We start from the raw sequence: 15,787 nt of genomic DNA on the forward strand, positions 1-15,787 counted from the left end.
AAGTAATTGAGATCTTCCACACTGTTAGCTATGGATACACAAGCCTGGGAATGGCATGACAGGCCAGCACTTTTCTCTCCCAGAATTTTTCAGTATATTTCTCACCCAGAAACAAATGAATGGATATTATTTACAGCCTTTTTGCTAATATTTGGCGCAATAAAGAGCCCAGTGCAGTCTGTAGCAAGCAAAGCTTCTCTGTGGGCTTTCTTAGACCTGCTGCCTCGAGGACCAGCAAGGTAACAAACTAAATCTGGTTTAAGATAAGCCTAGAATGATCTCTGGAGGTGATGCAGTGAACATACAACTATTCCACTATACTGTTAGTGGCAGGTGCCTGCATAGCACTGAGAGTGATAAGAACCATGCAGGTATTGCTTTTGGTTGAAGCCACAGCATAAAAGAGCACAACTGGATGCACCTGGATCTCTCAGAGGCTAGAATCCCTGGTCTTCTGGATCTTGATGGCAATGGTTTCAGTTATTTCTATGTGTGGCAACATCCTCATGCTTTGTGACAGTCTCAGCTGGTTTGAACCACACTCCTCTACTGAGCCACATTTTATTCATGAGATAGCCAGCCACTAAGTGCAGTGGAGCATCTCTAAGTTTTCAGAGGTGAGACCATCAGTCAAATTCAGGTAGCAGGTAGGTCCCTTCTCAAGTTAGCCCCTGGCTAAGGCACCTGAGATGTTCTATTAAACTGCAAAGGCAGCAGACAGATTTGGGGTTCTTAGCATTTCAGGGTGCAAGCATAAGAGGGTTGTGAACTTCCCAGATGCTAGAATGTCAGGATCCATGCTGCTTGAATGTGCTGGGACTGTCATCCTAGTCCTCGAAAAAGGGAAGAGTTCTCCTCTTTGTCCATAGGTATGGGATGGTAGGAGCTGAGAGATTTATTCCCACCTACTGTGCCATTGCCCATGGTATCTGGATCTTGCTCTCCTCTTTATCACTGGTGTTTTCCCATGCTGGCTCAGCTTAAGATACATCATTCCCACTTCTGCTTCAGAGTATCTAGTAGACACCCTGTTCCCTTTTGAAAGTTTTTAGAAGGGTGAGGTTAAGAAGCTCACTCATATTTATATGTATCAACTACTTTGGCAACAATTGGAATATATTAAAATATATGAATAAGGATGGTATGCCACTCATGTACATTCTAAAAATGAAACAAATATCATCACTCAAACTGTTACATATGAATAGGAAATTTTTTCTCCTAAAATCATATGTCACAAAATTATTATTACCTGTAGTTATTTAAATCATACATTCTGCATGCCCCTGGCTCACCACATTTCGGAGTTCCCCAAAGTAAATAGGTTCTGTCTATCAAGGCACCCAAGTAAATAGTTGCTGGAATGCCCACTGCAATGAGGAGAGACAGAAAAACAGCCCATTGAAAAGAAGAAAACAAAGAGAAATATGCTATTTGGAAGTATTCCTGTTTCCCTACTTAAAAAATATAAAAATAATGAAAAAAAGTCTCTATATTTACTTTTAGGAATTATTAGTTATTGTAAAATTTTTAGATCAAGACAAATTAAAATTATGTATAAAATGCTAAAGAAGTATGTAATTAATTCATAATTATGAACCTCATTTATTTTCTGAAATGTCATTTTCAGTTTTCTCTACATACATCTAAAAAACAAAACTGTTTCCTTCTCATATTATTATTGAATCTACTAAGGGATAAAAAATGTAATTAAGGTCAGATAAGTTCTTTAAAGATGATGGGAAACATTTTTCATCTCTGTAGTTACTTCATTATCAGGCTAATTAACAGTAGCCTTTTCTAACCATGGGGGCTTCAAGATGAAACTCAGAGTAACATGGGCAGAGCACACCTATGTTAAAGATACCATAAGGTCATTGGAGCTCCCTGGATTTGAACAGTTGGGATAATACAGATCCAGACACAAATTACATTTTCTCTTTTTTGATCATTCATTGCTCCATCCCTGTTTCTGACCATATATCCATGCATCTATCACATGACGTCTTTGTTGATATATTGAGTTAACATGATGCCATCCTCCATGCACCCAAACACTAAGGATGCTGTCAAACAGCATCTGAGGCTGCAACAGAGAATTCTATTCTATGCTGTCACCAACTTACTGGACATCCCCGTAGATATGTTTGAGAAGCTCCTTAATCATGATTCCTGCTATTCTCCAACTATAAACATCACTAACAGTCATCATGTTGAAACTTGATACTTGGATGGTCTAAATCTCTGTTGCCTTCATAGTGATACTTATTTGATTTCAAATTAAAGCCTTTTATTCCCTTTATGATGAGCATTGTGTTTTGACTTAAAAATATAGTTGCCATCTTTTTCTTCAGAAAAAAATTTAATTGGTTTACTAAGCATTTGATATTGATCTGATATGTTGGGAAAATTGTTCATATCAAATACTCTCATGAAAAATGCATGTAATCCAGCTCCAAGTGACTTCTCTTCAGACTTGATACACCTGAAAAGCAATACTCACATAAATAAAAGTATATCATGCAAATATCTGTCCTAGCATCCTCCCAATGACAATCTTAGTTCATGAACCTAATGGCTAAGCTTTTACGCATGAAGAGAAGACAATGCAGCTCTATCTCTGTTAAAGATACACAAAGGGAGGAGAGTAATGACTTCTGATAGCTCTCCTGTGACATCCACACATCTGATTCAGGGTGAAACCCTTTAACAGTTGGACACTGACTGCTAACCTAGATAACCTAGGTTACCATGGTGTCTAGCTTACAGTACCCTCATATCCAAAACAATGGACCCAAACCTTTGAAACCACAAACCAAATAAATCTTTTTTCTCTTAAGTTGTTTGGTAGCATTTTGTCCTGATGATAAAAAAATCTAACACATGTTATAAAAGATTTCAAGTTATAGTAAGAGCGATCCACATAAACAGAGAAAGACTGCATCATGTAGGCTATGACATTAAGATAAGGCTTTTGTTATATGGAGGTAAAAACATTAGATATTTGTCTTTCCTGTACCACCCACAAAATTAGATAACATGGTTTTGAGAATTACATACAAAGAGGAGGCTTATAAAGCAGTCAGGATAAAATATGAAAAATATTCTTACAAATTAGGAACACAAAAGTCCTTTCAAAATGTGGTCTTTCCCCACCAAATACATGCCTGTATAAGGAATGTAGCTTCTGAGATTTCATTTTGGAAGTGATTCCATGGAAGAATTTAAGAAAAAATAACAGAAGAGGAGCAATAGTATGCAAACAATAGTATTATGTCATCTATTATTTACATTGCAAAATAGAGCAAAGAAGTATGAAAAATTTTATTTGAATAGACCCCATTACATGAAGAAGCCACCACATTAGGGTGTACAAGATAGCTCAGTTGGTACGATCATATTGTAAAATTGAGTTCTATAATGGGAATCGACATAGTGGCAAGAGAACCAACTCCTTCAAGCGGTCTTCTCATTTCAACATGCATGCCATAGCAAACACACACATGCACAAATACCCACATATAAACACACATGCAGAGAGAGAGAGAGAGAGAGAGAGAGAGAGAGAGAGACTAATTTTTTTAAAAAATCACACATTAAAACGTCAATGGGCCACAGTTTTTACATCCAGTTGAAGAGTCTAGTTCAGAAATTAGGGTGATTGAAAAAGTGAGTGAGACATGGAAGTGCGAACAGGGAATCACTTAGGGAATCCAACAGGATAGTTCAACTACTCATATTCCCTTTACCTAGGGCCATCATCCTCCATGAGAAGTACTTATCCTTATCAACTGAGCATGCTGCTTTGGAACAGAGGCACCTGGAGTACTGAGGAAGAAAGAAGACACTTTGTAGCCACATCAGCTGAATCAGCCTGAAACATGATGGTGTGACAGATGCCACAGGCAAATCTCACTCACTAGCAAGAATAAGTCTGCAGAACTAGTGGTATTTGGTGTGTTTATCTTTCTATGAATCTATGAACTAAAACAAGGCATATACCACATCTTCACTTGTGTGAATATAAAAAATGTCACATCTTACCATGGAAAATGAATATAGAAGAACATATATGTAGCCTATTTCAGTGAGTGCTATGGTGGGTAGAAGTAGAGGGAAAGAAGGACCAAGGACAAGGAATGGAAAGGTAGGGCAGAGTGGGAAAGAAAGAAAATCAGGAAAGAGGAGAAGAAAGAACACCAGAAGAGAGCAGAAAGGAGAGGAGATGATATGGGAAGATCATTTGTCAGTGTATTGTTTCATTGGTTAATCAATAAAAAAACTGCTTGGTCTGATAGGTCAGAAAATTAGGTAGGTGGAGTAGACAGAACAGAATGCTGGGAAGATAGGTCAGAAAATTAGGTAGGTGGAGTAGACAGAACAGAATGCTGGGAAGAAAGGAAGTGAGCCAGACACCATGCCTCTTCTCTCCAGGGCAGATGCAATGAAGCTCTGACCCAAGATGTAGGCTAGAATCTTCCTGGTAAGTCACCACTTCGTGGTGCTACACACATTAATACAAAGGGTTAATCAAGATGTAAGAGTTAGCAAGTAAGAGGCTAGAGCTAATGGGCCAAGCAGTGTTTAAATGAATACAATTTGTCTGTTATTATTTCGGAGCATAAGCTAGGCAGGTGGCAGGTAGCCGGGCCACAGGAACGCAGTCCGCTGCTCCTTCTCATTCACTCCACAAATGTTTATTAAGGCTTTACTAAATTCCCAGCACAGTTGTAGGTGTTAGGGTTCTGAAGATGAAGATGAAGCTTGTGCTTACTTTCAAGAAGTCTCAGAAGCTAAGGGAGAGACAGATCATTAACTGGTAAAGGGTAGCTATTGCCAAGATGCAGTCAGGGTCAGAGGGAAAAGATTAATGAGAAATATTCTCATGCCTATGGTAAAATTACTATTTGTCCTTGTAGACTTTTTCCAATTGCAGCCAGTTGCCCCTTTTAGGTGCATGTGTCTTTGTGTAAGACTTATGCCAGAATCTTCTGAATGAGTTTACAATAGAGTTTGTTTTTAAAATCCTATGTTAATTTTTATACTGTTTCTATAAGTATCATTGGAGATTTTTCTAGTTAAAAATGGAAAAGGAACTAGAGAGCTACTGTTAGGAGCACTTGCTCATTGGGTAGAGGACACTGGGAACATTGGACCCTAGAACCCACAGTAGACAGCTGTCAAATCGCTGGAAGTCTAGCAAGGAATGACAAAATGACAAGAAGTGGCAGTAACTCAATCAGAAATGTTCATATCACTTTTTGATAATGTCTTTTCTTCATCTCTGGTTTTGTGTTTGTGTGTGATACATGGATATACACACGTCCAAGTGTGTGGAGCACATGTACACATGTGTGGGTGTATATATGTGTGGTGTATGTGCATGCATGCATGTGTGTGCATTTGCATGTGAGGGGTTCAGACACGTGTGTGTGTGTTTGTACAGAAATATGCATGCATGCAAATGCACATACCCATTTATATAGATACACATGTGGATGTCAGAAGAAAACCTCAGTATTGCTCTTCACCTTTCATTTGATTGAGACAGGGACCCTTTTCTTTGCTGCTCCTTTCTGAGGTCAACTGTCTTTTGAGCTTTCCAGGTTTCTTCTGGCTCTGCCTCCCATCTCTTTGTGGGAATGCTAGGATTTCAGATGCTTCCAGCTATACTTGGGTTTTGGGGTCTGAACTCAGATCCTTATACTTTCATGGCAAGCATACTGCTCTCTAAGCAGTTGCCCCAGCTTCCCATCTTAGAGCTTCTTGCAGCATAGGATCATGTGCTGTATTGTTAAACACATCACCAGAGCTGCTTTTCTTCTGGAAAATATGTTCTGTTGCTAGAACATCATTACCAAAGTGTACCCATCCTCCAGAACTCCACTTTGCATCACACCAGGGATAAATATCTCTGCCCTCCATTTTGCAATTGCCACAGTTTTGAGATCCTTTAATACATTACTAATTTGTGGAGCATTTGTGCTCAGATCTCCCTGGTGATGATGTTCTCTGTTGTTAACATAATAAGTAGACCCTAAGGCATCTGAGTTCATATAATAAATGACATACATATCATGACGACTGATGTGTATGTGAGGACTGTTGATTAATTTTGTCATTCTGGCATCTTTCCCTGTATTTAATTACAAAACATCCAAGTTTATTGAGATAAACAGTCTCATCTCAATGCATCATCATCCATGTATTTGAAGTTCAAAATCCAAATTGCGAATTCCCTTGAAAGCTACCACAAACCAATGACCCACAAGCCCCTAATCTTAAAAGGCACAAAGTTGAAAGTAAAAAATTAATTAGTGGACTCAGTGAATCTAGCTCTTTTGAAATGGCAAAGTTTAAGAAATGTTTACAGGTCAAAAGGAATTGACAGCATTGGTCCAATTACAATCTTCTTTTGTAATCATGGAAGCCCTAATACTTGAAAACAGAGGCCTACTAGAGCTCTCCAACACACACATTAAAAACTAAAATTCCTGTTCTTCTAGCAGATGCATATATTCACTGTCGAGCTTATTGCTTGTCTTTGTGCCTGTTTACATAAAACTATCCAGCACAGATAACTTTGAGAATACAGAATTTGTATAAAGAGCTCTATTTAAACTGTTTTCCGGTACAGGGTTGTTTCATAATTTTTTATTTTTATACAACCAAAACTCTGATCATCAAAATCTGATTTAACATTAATTTAATAGCAAATACATGATAAACTTTTATATGCCATTTAGACCCATTGTACTAAAAGTTCTCTTTATGGTTTTTGAAAAAAAAATCATTACACTTATTTATTTTGTGTGTGTATGTGTGCATCTTGAATATGTGCTATGCATACATGCATAGGTCAGAGGAAATCTTGCAAGAGTCAGTATTGTCCTTCCACCTCATGGGTTTTAGGGATGTGATTCAGGTAAATGTCCATGGCAACAACTGATTTTTACCCACTGAACCATTAAAAAGTCTCCTTTATAGGTTTTCTATCATTGTCCCAAGACCAAATCTGTTATTGGCGGTCACTTGTCTGTTATTAGCGGTCACTTGTCTGTTTCCAGACTGCCCTGACTTGAAATAAACACACAGAAACTATATTATTTGCAATACTGTTTGGCCAATATCCTAAGCATATGTCTGGCTTACTCATATATCTTAAATTAATCCATTTCCATTATTTCATATTTTACCATGAGGTTTGTGGCCTACCAGCAAGGTTCCAGTTAGCAGCTCGTATCTTTCTCCTCTGACAGCTCCACAGCTTCTCACAAATCTGCCTTCTTTCTCTCAGTATTCAGTTTAGTTTTGCCTGCTGAGCTGTACTCTGCACAATCATAGGCCAAGCCAGATTCTTTATTCATTAACCAATAAAAGCACCACATATACAGAAGGATTTCATTCACTACAAATCCAATCTCATACATTGTGTTTAGGTGATTATCTGTAGTTTGTGGATAAGAACCAGTGCTTTTGCCTTTTCTTGGCAAGAGGGGGATTTTTGACCATTTACAGAGGACATCACGGGCCTGAGAGACGATTTGTTGGTTAATAGCACTTGGTCTTCTTCCCAGAGCACACATCAGGTGGTTCAGAACTACCTGTAACTCCAGCTCAAGGGGATTCAATACCCTCTTTTAGCCTCCTTTGTCAGCAAAAGCCGTGTGACGGACACACATACTCACACACATCAATTTTTTAATTATAATTTCTAGGAATGCCTGCTGTTCAAAATACCTCCCAATACTAATCTGTCTAAAGTCTCTTCATGAAAAGGTTGTCATTACACTGCTAGTGTGGAAATATTGTGGGAATGATATGATGTAACATGACGAGTTGTTTGCCCCAACATTGCAGAGAGAATTTGGATGACTGTCCAAGTAGCCAACAGTTTTAGACCTTTTTTTTGCATTTTAAAAGTCTCTTGCTTTCACTCTCTGCATACTAAATTAATATTTTCCTTCTCAAGTCTCTGATGTGGTTGTAGACAACATGGTCAGAGTTACTATTCTCTCTTATCTTAGCTAGGTATATTAGGTACAAGACTTACATTCCTCAGGATAGGACAACTACTGGAGTAATCTCTGTAATGGCAATTATCTATAGCCTGGACATATATTATGTGTTTCCTGTTTGAGATTGTTCTTGTTGGTTGAAGTTCCATTTTTGTGCATGTTATTACCCTTTCTTTCTCCTGGAAATAATTGATAATTGTTGTTATTGTAAACAGTTTTATGTTTGGATTAGAACCTTTTTATTTAGACAAAAAGGAAAAATGTGGGAATACATTCTAAGAAAAGATTGGGAATAGAGACCCTGGGCATGGTTTCTTGTCTGCAGATGGAACCTCTTATAAGGAAAGAGGAAGGCATTCACACTCTGTCTCATTTTGCGGTTGGACATGAGACTACTGCTTCCATTGACTATGGTGGCTATCTATCTTGTTGTGTATCAGTGAGTATATAATAATAAATCTTTAATATCCCTTTAGACTGGCTTTCCTGGATTCACCAGCAGAAATTAATTCTTTTTTTATTTTTTATTGTTGATAATGTATAAATTTATTGTTTGTAGAAGAAATATATTTCAACATTTATTAAATGAAAATAACTTACCTAGTTCATTGTAATTCTTTGCTACTGATCAACTTTAAGAAAATAATCAACAAAGATATATCTAGAATTATAGCCAAAACATCTCTTTGTGACACAAGAAATATTTTACAACTATAAAGGTAAAATTAGGGACTGGAAATATGTCTCAGCAGTTCAGGCATCAATTCAATTCCCAGCAGCGACATAAGTATCTCAGAACCAGGCATAACTACAGTTCCAAGGGATCCAACGTCCTTTTCTAGTCTCTTATGAAAATGCATGACTCTGGTATACATATACACGCAGGACAAAAACCCATAAATACAAAATATAATTGAATTTTACACACATGCATGCACACACACACACACACACACACACACACATATGTTTCTGGACTTTTTAATATCTGAGGTGGTGGTAAAGCATACTCTCGGGATGACTTCTTTCAGCTCTTTTCTTTATTCATCTTCTACATTCCCTATTCCTTCTTTCATTCATGAGGGTTTCTGTAGTAATAAGGGCAGCGGGGCTGCGTTCCCAGCACCCCGGCTGCCTGCCCGGCTAGCTTATGCCCCGAAATAATTACACAGACACTGTATTCTTTTAAACACTGCTTGGCCCTTTAGCTCTAGCCCTTACTGGCTAATTCTGATATCCCGATCAACCTATATCTAATAATCTGTGAGCACTGGTCTTACCGGGTAAGATTCTAGCCCACGTCCATCCTGGGTCCGAGCTTCATGGCGTGTCTGCCCGGGAGCGGGGCATGGCGTCTCTCTCAGGCATCTGCTCCCGAGAGGAGAGCTGTGGAGTCTGACCTCACTTCCTCTTCCTCCCAGCATTTTGTTCTGTTTACTCCACCCACAGGGCCAAGCAGTTTCTTTATTGCTTAACCAATGAAATCAACAGATTGATGTATGACACTCCCACATCAGGTTTCTTTCTAACTCTATCTTTATTCTTCTTATTCTCTTATACTTGAGGTTATCCATATAATTCTAACTTTATTCTTGATATTTATCTTCTAGTTCTAAGTCTCTCATTCTTGATGTTTTCTTTCTAACTGATGTTAACTCTCCCATTCTTGATGTTTTCCTTCCAACTCATTTTAACTCTCTCTATATTCTTTCTTTTTTAGCTTATATATATCCAAGAAAAATCTTTCAGGTACTATAAAAGTTACAATGTGGTTACATACTGTTTTTCAAGTGAATGATTACAAATAATTCAAGTAAAAACCATCATGGTTTTCATATCCCTTATAGGATTAAAAATTTTATGTATTACAGTGATAGCAAGCTGTTCCAAGAGCCCACACACATTCATACTGAAGCTACTTGATATAGATGAACAGTGTGTTAAGCAAGCAAAATATTCTTATACTGGCATGTTGTGTTTTGCTATTATAAAATAAGGAGCAATCACGTTATTACTTATCATGAAAGGCAATCTTATAAGAAATCTTAGAAAGATCACAAATCTAAACTTTCAGACATGTAAAAGAATCAGTTAACTGTACTTTAAATCTTTAGGCCAAATACTAACACATCAAAAGATTATATATATATATATATATATATATATATATATATATATATATCAGGATATTCATGACAAAATGAGCAAGGAATTAATCATAATCTTTGATCACCAACCACTCCTAGAAATGAAAGGATATCAACTGGCAATTGCTTTGAAATATTTGCAGGTATTCTGAATATAGTGACAAAGATTGTTTCAACCATTGACTTTATCTTGTCACCGGTGTTTTCTCAGATGTGCACATTGGATACATAGTCCTGAGTAAGTAGAATCAGAAAAGGAAACAAGAGAGTATCTTTCAAATACAAGCACCATGCCTCCATGTTGATGTGGGAGGGTCTTCTGTTTTGTGTTGATTTCATTGGTTAATTAAGAAACTGCCTTGGCCATTTAACAGGCCAGCCCATAGGTGGGTGAAGTAGACAGAACAGAATGCTGGGAGGAAGAGGGAAGTGAGGCAATTGCCATGCCTCTCCTCTCTGGGACAGACATCATGAAGCCAGCCACCAGGTCAGACATGTAGAATGGCATTCTGTAAGTTTTTTTCTTCTCAAATAAATAACCTTTTTAATAATAAGTCCAAACTGGTGTGGGATTGTTTCACACATTACCTTCCTTCATCCTCCTATCTTTAGGGATTTATGAGATTTTTATATGAATGAGTTTCATTAATAAGGGAAGAAATATGATGAGCAGAAACAAATAGTACTCTTCTGAAATAACAGAGAGGTTTGTTGTTCCTTAAAATCTCTTCATTCTTTACCAAACACAAAATAGGATGATTTCTGTATTAATTACTTTTCACTGCTATAATAAAATACCACAAAACAACTGATAGATGAAAGAGAATGGTTTTTCTTATTATTCTAGAGGGATGAAAGCCCACCAAATCAAAGAGGCATGACAGGGAGCAACAGGCATGATAAGTGGAGCAGGAAGCTGATATCTCACTTCCACAACCAAAGCACAAAGCAAGATTTAATTGAAAGTAGGTAAGGCTTTTAACTCTCAACATTCAACTCAATGATACACTTCCTCCATTAAAGATGGACCCCTAATTATTCACAACAGTTACCAACTGGAGTGCAGATGTCTAATTGTCTGAGGCTAGGACAGACATTTCTCACTCAAACTACCACAACATGGTTTTGTTTTTAATGTGTGCTTTCAATATTATTAATTTCAGTTTCATACAATAAGTCACTTTTTAAACATTTATAATTTTTCATCTTTTTATTAATTTATTTATTTACAGATGGGGCATGTACACCACAGTACAGGTGATGTGGGAATGTCATATATCAATCTGTTGATTTCATTGGTTAAGTAATAAACAAACTGCTTGGCTGCTGGGAGGAAGAGGAAGTGAGGTAAGATGCCTCAGACAGAGACGCCATGCTCCGCTCTCCCAGACAGATGCAATTCAGCTCCGACCGAGGATGGATGTAGGATAGAATCTTCCTGGTAAGCCAGCTCATGGGCTACAGCAGATTATTAGAAATGGGCTAGTCCAGGTGCAAGAGCTAGCCTAGAAGAGGCTAGATAGAAATGGCCAAGCGGTGTTTAAAAGAATACAGTTTCCATGTAATTATTTCAGGTAAAGCTAGCCATGGGGGTGGCCGGGTGCCGAGGATGCAGCCTGCTGCTCCTATTACTACAAATGGCGCCCAGACGTGTGGACAACTGAATCCACTGAAAGCCTGAGAAAGCTTGGGAAAGAGAAGAGCATGTTTTCTTGGTAGCTGCAATTTAATAGAGGCTTCCTGACTCAGCTTTAGCTGCAAAACCCTGCAGGTCATTAAGAGGTCCTGCCATGAAACACTTAAATGTTGTTGACGAAAAGCTGAACGCATGCTTTTCGGTTTTCAGCCGTAGCAGGAAAAAAGCTGCACTGTTTAAAAATGCAAGCTTTCTGGGCTGTCCTGCCAGGGCAATCTCTGACTCTTTTACGCAGGCGGTTCGTGCGCTTTGCAAGCACAGGCTGTTGAAGCTTGCTTGCTGGCAGGGACCTTGAAATGCCATAGAGTTGTGGCAGTAAACATGGCTACAGCCAGTACCTCAGCCATGAGGCTGGAAAGCTAAGGAATGGGCTACATCTAGCCGGCAAAGCCACGCCTTTAGTCCTACTGAGATTGCTTGGTAAATTAAAGACTCATGGGGTCAGAAACAGAGAGAGATACAGTAAAGAGTGATTCAAAGGCAAAGAAAATTTTTAAATGATTTACAGCGTGTTAAAAGTATATGCAGACTAAAAGTCAAAATTCTTAAAGTAAAAAACAAAAAAAAGGAAGAGAGTTGTTGTATGTGGTAGTACACACCTTTAATCCCAACACTTGAAAGGCAGAGGGAGATTGACCTCTTTGACTTCAAGGTGTGGTAGCACACACCTTTAATCCCAGTGCCTAGAAGGCAGAGACAAACAGATCTCTGTGAGTTCAAGGTGTAGTAGTGTACACCTTTAATCCCGAATGCCTGGGAGGCAGAGACAGGCAGATCTCTGAGAGTTCAAAGACAGTGTGGTCTACAGAGTTACTTCAGGTCAAAGATACAGAGAACCTGTCTCAAAAAGCAAAGAGTTAAAAGTAATAATAAATGAAATAGAGGTTAAAACAAAGCTGTACAAAGATGGAAAATACACAGAGAATTTTGATACTGTATGCTATTATGCTCTCTTTAAATTATTTAAATACTGAGGAAGGAGCAACAGATGCTAAATGATATTTATTTATAAATGCTGCTGAACTAATCCAACATAGATATTTTGATGCCTTGACTTTGAAATTTGGATCTAAGGACATGATGCTTTGGAAAGGAGTTTCTTATTTTGTTTTCACAGAGGATGAGACCCTGTTCATTTCTTCTATTTCAATTTGGTATGATGGACCACGTCCTCCTGAAGGGTTGCTGTGAACATCTTCAGAAAATTGCTTTGCTCAACTGCCAACTAAGATGAAACTAGCACACAGGTTATACCATGAAAGACCTAATTAACGATGCCACCATTTAGCAGGAAGCAGTTTGGAGAGAAAAAACTGCGCCCATGTTCCCAAATATTGTTTTTAAATGTTCTTTTACATTTAAAGGGGGAAATGATATAGGTATGAATAATTTGCATTGGTATGGATTTTAAGGTCAATTTTGTTATATTTATATGTATTTCTTGATCTTGATTAAGGTATTGTGATTGTGTAGTTAATTTAAAAATGTACTGTATAATTAAGAAATATAGGTTAATGAATAATCATCAGTAATAGTCAAGCTTGTAGTCATGTTAGTTAAGATTTTCTAGATGTACATAGATATATTATAGATAGGCATTCTTTATATCTTTCAAAGATTATAGAATATGCTATTTAATGTTGTAATAACTTAGAACTTTTCATGACAATGAGACAGTCTGCTCCTGGCAGCACCAATCTACTTCAAGAAGAAGATGGGCATCGAAGAGGATCCTTATGGAGTTTGATAGCCATTTGGGCAAGAAACTGCTCTTGCCTGGACTATTGCATAAACTGGACACAGAGAACCCACAGAGAGAGGACTACTGAACTTGCCTAACGGTGAAATGATCTTTCGGGGTTCCTGATTCATGAAGGAGTCTGCAAGACATTCTTCAGGGCAAGCAGATAGTGACTGCCTTTGAAATTTCCTACTTTGTGGAAATGTCTGCTGGAAACTATGGGCCTGTAGGCTGAAGATGGATGCCCCAATGGTACAGAGGAACTTTGGGTGACTGTACAGGCAGCGAGATGTCTCTGTCATTTCTAGAGTTTTAAAAGTTGCTTACTTTTTGTTTGCTTAGGTAATATATCTTTCTGGAGTCTTTGGAGTTGACGAATAGATAGATAGTTATAGTTTTCCATTGTTATGATAAAAGATAAGGTACATATAAATATTGTAACTGTAATTCTTGCTTAATAACTGTTTGTTATATGTAGTTTTGCAATGTTAAGGTTAAAGCCTTCCTTTTTTTGTTTAAACAGAAAAAGGGGAAGTGATGTGGGAGTGTCATATATCACTCTGTTGATTTCATTGGTTAAGTAACAAACAAACTGCTTGGGCTCATAGGTTAGAACGTAGGTGGGTGGAATAAACAGAACAGAATGCTGGGAGGAAGAGGAAGTGAGGTAAGATGCCTCAGACAGAGACGCCATGCTCCTCTCTCCCAGACAGATGCAATTCAGCTCCGACCCAGGATGGATGTAGGATAGAATCTTCCTGGTAAGCCAGCTCGTGGGCTACAGCAGATTATTAGAAATGGAATAGTCTAGGTGCGAGAGCTAGCCTAGAAGAGGCTAGATAGAAATGGGCCAAGCGGTGTTTAAAAGAATACAGTTTCCGTGTAATTATTTCGGGTAAAGCTAGCCGTGGGGGCGGCCAGGTGCCAGGGACACAGCCCACTGCTCCTATTACTACACTTGGCCCTCATAGGTTAAAACATAGGTGGGTGGAGTAAACAGAACAGAATGCTGGGAGGAAGAGGAAGTGAGCTCAGACTCGACAGCTCTGCTCTCTGGAGCAAAGACGCCATGCTCCCCATTCCCGGGCAGATGCACGCGATGAATCTCCGACCCAGGATGGACATAGGCTAGAATCTCCCTGGTAAGCCACCTCGTGGACTACACACATAATTAGAAATGGGCTAGTCCAGGTGTGAGAATTAGCCTAGAAGAGGCTAGATAGAAATGGGCCAAGCAGTGTTTAAATGAATATAGTTTGTGTGTTGTTATTTCGGGGCATAAGCAAGCCAGGCGGCCGGGGTGCTAGGGACGCAGCTTCGCCGCTCCTACTACAACAGTACAGGAGTAGATGACATGGGACAATTTGAAAGACAGTGATATCTCCTTCTACCTTGTGGATCTCTGGGGTCAAACCCATCTTGTCAGGTTTGGTGGCAAACTTTCTCTTTCATTGAGCCATCAAACTGATCTCCATTTAAATGTTATACTCTAAGACTATTTTGAAAATTAATAGACATCAATGTGTCTAAGGGCAGATGAGTAAAATGAATTCTGGGTAAAAGAGGCCAACTGAATATGAGATACTAGTCTTTTGAGAACATCTGATACTGCATCTAGCCTTTATTGATTTTATTTTCATTCATTTGCTCTACTTTGACGTTGAACCTAGAGCCTCACATGTACTAGACAATCACTGTACCACTGACATACAACTTCTTCTCTATGAAGGCCTATGAAAGTACAGGCTTCCTCAAATTCTTGCTTATAAGAGTGAGTTTTATGACCATCTTTGAATTCCTAAGGAAAAACAGGTCCAAAGACCTATGCTTCATGATTTTTAAAAACATGATTAAAATTTTCAGTGCTCTAAGTAACGAAATGTGTGACATGAGTAATGAAACAGGGGATTGAAAGCAATAGATGACATTTAATAAGAAGTCTAATTTTGAAGCATCATACTTAGAATAAAAAAGAGAATTAAGAACTCCTAACTAGTCAAAGAAGTATGGCAATATCTTGCATATAGAAAGGATAAATTTGAACAAATGATTTCCATGTAACACAACCGAGATGAAAATGTTTCACTCTAAAAAATGTAACATCAAAGCATAATTCCATGAAATTGAATAGTGTTTTATCATGGAAAAGTCTTAAAGCTTTTTGAAGACATGTAAGAAAGGTGCA

The 15,787-nt window shown here is 38.2% G+C and overlaps 1 long non-coding RNA gene across 2 annotated transcripts in view; it reads right to left on the reverse strand.

The window, feature by feature from the left end:
* LOC121434039 overlaps window positions 1–7,288 on the reverse strand; it is a 33,193-nt gene extending 25,905 nt beyond the window's left edge. For both annotated transcript variants that reach the window (XR_005972388.1, XR_005972387.1), the window contains exons 1-2: window positions 7,216–7,288; window positions 3,750–3,828 (exon numbers count right to left, since the gene is read on the reverse strand). This is a non-coding gene — a long non-coding RNA (uncharacterized LOC121434039). The remainder of the gene's footprint in view (window positions 1–3,749; window positions 3,829–7,215) is intronic.
* Window positions 7,289–15,787: the final 8,499 nt, after the last annotated feature.

Source organism: Microtus oregoni, unplaced genomic scaffold (assembly GCF_018167655.1).
Source record: "Microtus oregoni isolate MIOR12 unplaced genomic scaffold, Mior012 000002F_ref0000024, whole genome shotgun sequence".
Taxonomy (NCBI): Eukaryota; Metazoa; Chordata; class Mammalia; order Rodentia; family Cricetidae; genus Microtus; species Microtus oregoni.